Source organism: Lolium perenne, chromosome 3 (genome assembly GCF_019359855.2).
Source record: "Lolium perenne isolate Kyuss_39 chromosome 3, Kyuss_2.0, whole genome shotgun sequence".
NCBI classification, from domain to species: domain Eukaryota; kingdom Viridiplantae; phylum Streptophyta; class Magnoliopsida; order Poales; family Poaceae; genus Lolium; species Lolium perenne.
The window spans coordinates 261,085,456-261,091,455 of NC_067246.2; the positions used below are offsets into that span (position 1 = coordinate 261,085,456).

The following is a 6,000-nucleotide window of genomic DNA, read 5'->3' on the forward strand; positions in this document are numbered from 1 at the left end:
ATATGGAGGTGTTGCACATCCAATGCTCATATGAAGTACATGTACAAGGAAGTCGTTACGTCCTGATTTAAACTAGCAATGATCGGCACGGCGGCACGCCGCGCCATATAGTGACTGGTTGATGGTCTTTTTTGGCGGTGGTAAATATTTGTGGGTTCTAGTTGATTTTTGTGTCCATTCAGAATTGAGTTTATTCTAATTTTTCTAGGCTCAGCTGCTATGTCGTTTTTTTTTGTATTGTAGTTGTATACTCGGTTAGTAGTTTTGTGTGCTTAGATGTGATTATGATAGATTGCCATTTTGTTGTTGTTGGCTAATCTTGGTCTGTGTTTTAGAAACGAAGGTGAGAACGCATCTTAACTGATAGATTGTGTCCGATGGCAAGTTTTACTTGTTTGCATAGGGGTATTTGTAGATTGGCATTGGGCTGCGGATGGAGGTGGTGAGTGGTTGTCATTGAGGAAACACCGATCGAAGAAGCAAAAAAAGAATGGAATGCTCATGTTTTTGCATACTACCTAAAGGATGTCAACGGAGAGAACAAACGAAAAACTGAGTGCCATCCGTGAACAGTTCAGAGAATAAAATTCCATCAAAGGTTCGGAAATAAAAAAGGAGAGATGATAAAATCCAACCATCGAAACAGTAGTGAAGTAGAATATAGGCATACTGCAATTTTTATCAGAAACGGCCAGATTAACGAAGTAAAATATAGCAATACTGCAAAAAAAAAATTGGATCGCAATAAACACAATAAGAAGACCTAGCAAATATGCAAAGAGTACTTTTAAATATGGCATTAATTGTGAAAAGTGAAGGCTCACAAACTTAGGTATGGAAAAATAGAAATACCTCCGAAGAACACATAATAAAAACATTTTTTTTCAATTGCACGTATATATAAGGTTACTAAATTATGAAGGCACTGGAAAGGCTCATTATCACACAATCCAAACTACACGTACAGGTCGTACATGATGCATCTTACTGTTTGTAAGGTATTTCTCCCTTCATGATGCCGCGACCTTCTTGTCATCTCATTTGCATGTAAGTTGTTGTTAATGTTTTTTAAGGAATGCCACATTGGCGCTTTATTTATTGTGGCACTTTATTTATTTGATAGGATACATATCGCTGAGATAATCAGTTGATCACTGGATACGAAGTTAAACAGTTGATTGCTGGATGATGTAATGGAGACGGAGTTGCGTTGCGATGAGCTGACTTCGGCTGTGCCAATACATATTTTTAGTAGGCTAAGCTAGGCAGCACTGGTCTATTTTTCCATTGTTCGTACCTGGACCGTGCCGACTGCATGCTCTATATTAAAAGGTTTCTGAATAAATCATTAATGTTCTACGGTTGAAGTTCACAAAATGCAGTATTGTGTATAAAGTTATTGTAGGAGTAAATTATACATAGAGTTGTAGGTACACAATATTACAGGATCGCTAGATTGTCCACTACCGGTTGCATTACATAGGATGGTATTATTATACAACGTAGCGTCGATAACAAAAGTCGGCTGTGATTTCCTGGAGGAAAGCTGTGTTTGTAGCAAGGCTTTGTTTGTAGCCGCCTAGTTGCCTGTCTGTCTTCGTTTGCTTCCAAGTAGGCCTTTGATGATAGCTGCGATAAGGGTAGGATTTGAGAGTTCTCAGAAAGAAAGAGTATGATGTGAGATTGTAATGGTATATGAGCTATGCGATTAATATCTATATTAGGCAATTACCTGAGGGAAGAGTTCCTTCGCTAGCCCCTTCTCACCAGTATGATGTGAGATTGATGTAACATGAATATGGTAGTTGAATGTACCTTTTTTTGCTGTTTTAGTTGTTGTCAATGCATTGTTTATCTTCTTTCCTTGAGTTGTTGATCCTGCTGAGGATAAGATTATAGCTCATTAGACAATTTCTTTCTTGAACTATTTTTGGAGCCAGCTTATGATAGTATTTATTTACCTCCTATGTCCATGTTGACTGCTTCTTCAGCCTATTTGTTGCTTTGGCTTTAGGAAAGACAGCTCCCAAAGCCACACATTTATTTTGATTTGCTGAAAAGCTGAAAAAAGACCAAAAAAACACGCGCTCAAGTACGCCCCTTGCAGGTGCTGCTTTGTGGGTCTTTCTCGTCCTCGAGGTGATTCTGTATATCTCAAGGTGGGTGTGTAAGCACAGATGCTTCATTGCTTGCTGCTCGGCTGGAGTTGCTAGGAGATGGCTCTGGTAGTGCTGTAGTATTAATCAGCTGGACATTTGACATGGTGAAGAATATTAAACTATCCCATGTCAAGAGTTTCCAGTGTCACATCAGCGAAAACAATACACTTCTTCCCCACCGTGTTGGCAATGGCTCGAGGGACGAAATCAGGACGGCTTTCAGTGGTTGCAGCAAGCAGTATTGCATCTCTACCTGTGAGGGTAGTGTCGTTGTCATCAAAAAAAATGAAGTGGTTAACTACCCTTTTGCTCTAGTTGTTCGGCTCAATATCAATTGGGCCCGAGAGCTTATACATGTACATATATGTGATGATTCAGCGAACATATATTGCATACATCGGAAGTACAATTATCTATATGACGATATTATTATTTTTTGTACGTGGAATTTACCTATGTCGTTCGTGTGTGCCTTTATAGCTGGAACATCTGAAGGAATTTCCAGTTGGAATTGTTTTCTTCCAACAATCCTCGTATTAACCGAACCACCAGTTATGTGGGTTTTCATCTCTTGCGATCACAATGTTTAACTTCAAGCGTTTTCCCTGTATGATCTAGTGCCATTTACTTTACTGATGCATTGTAGTGTACGACTATAGCTGGATGTAGTACATGTTATGTAATTTGAGCGAAAGGCTCACCTCAATTGCTTCAAGTAGTTATTTGGATAAAGCATAAAGTGTGGTTTCAATTTGTTCGCCTTTTGTATTTTTGCAGAGCTCTGCCAGTCTGTAATGCAGTGTTGTCCTTGAAGGCAGAAAGAAATCATTATATGAGTACATATTATAGTATGTGCTAAAAACGCGGACTATAGAATATAAGTTTGCATCTATTTCCGGATTTGGTATGTTAATGTGCCATCCAGTTAGATAGGTGCTTTAGAAAGCTAACATCCCCGCAACAGTATAAATCATTGCTTTTCGAAAAAGAAAACAACATAGATCATTGCAATAGAAGTCAGTAGCAAGTCAAGCTAATTTAATATTGTTTTAGCTGGTGTCTAGAATTTGAATATTTAAGAATTGAGCAACAGTTATCCCTAGAAATAGCACAGTCATCCCTAGAATTCGAAGTTCCATTCTCTGTTGTGTTGCCCTGAAAATTTAACTAAATCTAAGTACATGCTGCATGTGAATGACTACCAATTCCAGCAATAAATGGTAGGGCAATAGACTGAAACTTATTGCAGACTGATAATAGCCGAATTGCAAATCTGAATGTTAAACTAATAAGAGAATATGTGATGCATCAAAGGTTGGATAAATTTGGCTAACTTGCACGACAAAAATAGATATTTGGTGTGCAGATAATGAGGCTAGTAGGAAGAGCTAACGGTGTGTATTTGGTGTGCAGGAATTATCAGCAAAACTATGTATCTGAATGTTTAGGAGGTTCCTCTTGGTCAACAACAATGAAACCCATTCATATACAATTATCAAAGCAAATGATACCATATTTGTTTCTGTATCGGCGGTCTTAATTATTGACACATTACTCTATTGTAAACCAGAACAATGAATACTCATTCAGCTGGGTCTACAATCTCATTGCCAGAATTATTATCCGAAACTTTATCATTAAGAAGGTATTTGGCCACAAAAGTCCATAATGGCAGTGAAAGATATTACCGAAAAAAGAGGTTAATGGGGCTACATACCATATAATCTCTAAGCATCTGAACTTCTTCAGTAGCCACCTCTCAGTAGTGAGAGCATACCAATGCCTTGCATAGAAGATTGAATTTGTCCCGTTATTATTGCATCTCCTAGATGAGCAGTATGCTTGTTCTTTAGCAGATCTGCATCATCTTCGAATTCCCATTGTCCCATCTGACTTCCGATTCTTTGATTTAAGTTTGAACATCTGGGAAAGCAAAGTAGAACCAACAGTTACTGAGACAATGGGAACTCCAAATCATTCTAACCAAATCTTTAGGGCTGCTCCATCAGTTACCAAATCAGTAGTACTTGAGGAACACTGGAGGTTGAACCAACTGCCCAACATCTCAGAGAAACCTGTCCAACAATCAATACTAATATTTTCCGAGAATCAATGCTTCATCTACAAAATCATGCAAATAGCCAAACATGCGAATCTAAGAGAATCCAAGCAAACTGCAGTGTTCTCTGAAAATAGAAAGAATGTTTAGTTGACGGGGAGCCAATTCGTGCTCTTGATAGTTGGGTTCATAAAATCAACTGCCCACTTTAAAGTGGTACCTGAATATTGCTGGTTAGCAGCCTTCCCAACGTTCAGAAAGGTTTAATGGGTATCTTACAAAGGGTTCCACTTGCTTGCTTTGTATATTAGATGGATTTAACTGGGTGTTTCACAAAGTGACACATTCAGGCATTCAACTCAACCCATATGCTCCAGTGGTAGCAAACTTGGCCATCTTGGCTAGTCCTAAAGAGGTTCAAGCTTTTCCAGTTTTTTGTCAGTAGCACTCACCAAGCTCTATCAGTGTCAACTATTGCAGTAACTTAACGTTTACATCAATATCTTAGGGATAGAATTCATAACCAAATGTTGTTGCAGCTTTAGGTACAGGTACATAGAATTCGCGAACCTACCCAAATTTCATTATTGAACTGGCAGAATAACGGTACAACATATGCAGAATAGATGTGCAGAGCAGCGCTCACCTGCTCACCAGTCAATCTTCATCGAATTCGACGGCCGGCTCGAGCAGTGTCGGCAGCACAGGGTACTTGCGAGAGAAGCAGGCGTCGCAGTAGTCCCCTGCCTTCTCGCCGTATGTACTCCCTATCGTTCAGGGTGTCGACGCTGTAGAGGCACGAACCCACCACGGACAGGCTGACGCGCGCACCTGCGTCACGGAACTGCCACACGATCTTGCTGGACATGGTGCCGCACATTAGGTAGTCGTTCAACACCACCACCACGCGCGGAAAGCGCGGCATCGCCCTGCCCGTTAGCAGCACCTCGACCACCACGGGCTTGCCGGTCAGTAGCACCTCCACCACCAGAAAGCCGACCTTATCCACGCAGAGACCCACAGAGAGATACACGCGTGGATCCCCTACAATCACAACTGAAGGCAGACGCGCCTCCTGGAGCTCGTCGGAGGCGTCCAGGCGAAGCCCTCCCGCGACGTGCCTCGTCGCGCTCGGCGTCGGCGGCCTGTTGGAGACCGTCCCGCGACGCGAAGCTCCTCGTCGCGCTCGTCGGAGGCATCCTGGCGGAGCCTACCGCGACGTTCTCGTCGGTGGCCGCCTCGCGGAGCCTCGCGCGATGCGCTCGTCGGCGGCCGCCTCGTGTAGCCTCCCGCTACGCGCTCGCGGAGCATCCCGCGATGCGCTCGTCGGCGGCCGCCTCGCGTATCCTCCCGCGACGTGCTCGCGGAGCCTCCCGCGACGCGCCTCCTCCCGCTGATCTCCCTGACGCGATTTAGAAAGAGAGAGAGGAGAAGATAATTAGACGCCGGAGCCGCTGCGCCGTGCGGCGGCGCTGGGCGTGGCCATGGCCGGCAAGGGAGAGGTGTGTGGGGGAGGGAGGGGGAGCGGCAAGTAGCGCTAGTCGGTCTCGTTAAGCGGCAGGATTTGGGATTACTCAGTGTGGCCTGTGAAAATCAGAGCACCGCTTTGACTATCTTTGCTAATGCTACAGCCACACGCTAGAGCAACACCACAGCCCAAGAAGTATGAAGAAAAGAAAAAAGTAAAGTCTTACAGAGCACCCAAACTACACACAGAAGAATAACAAAAGAAATCACCCCAATTAATATAACACGTGCCACAACCTTGTTAATCCTCAAGGA

At 42.9% G+C, this 6,000-nt stretch overlaps 1 long non-coding RNA gene across 4 annotated transcripts; it reads right to left on the reverse strand.

Annotated features, from left to right (window-relative positions):
- Positions 1-1,323: 1,323 nt before the first annotated feature.
- Positions 1,324-5,714, reverse strand: LOC127344174 (uncharacterized). 4 transcript variants are annotated; one of them, XR_007877786.2, is made up of 8 exons: positions 4,865-5,714; positions 4,173-4,345; positions 3,877-4,082; positions 2,861-2,966; positions 2,613-2,764; positions 1,962-2,412; positions 1,733-1,878; positions 1,324-1,629 (listed from the first exon to the last, which is right to left on the reverse strand). It is a non-coding gene; the product is annotated as an uncharacterized lncRNA (long non-coding RNA). The 4 variants fall into 4 exon arrangements; XR_007877785.2 differs by lacking the exon at positions 4,865-5,714 and having other exon boundaries at positions 1,733-1,881; positions 4,173-4,703; XR_007877789.2 differs by lacking the exon at positions 4,865-5,714 and having other exon boundaries at positions 2,613-2,773; positions 4,173-4,703.
- Positions 5,715-6,000: the final 286 nt, after the last annotated feature.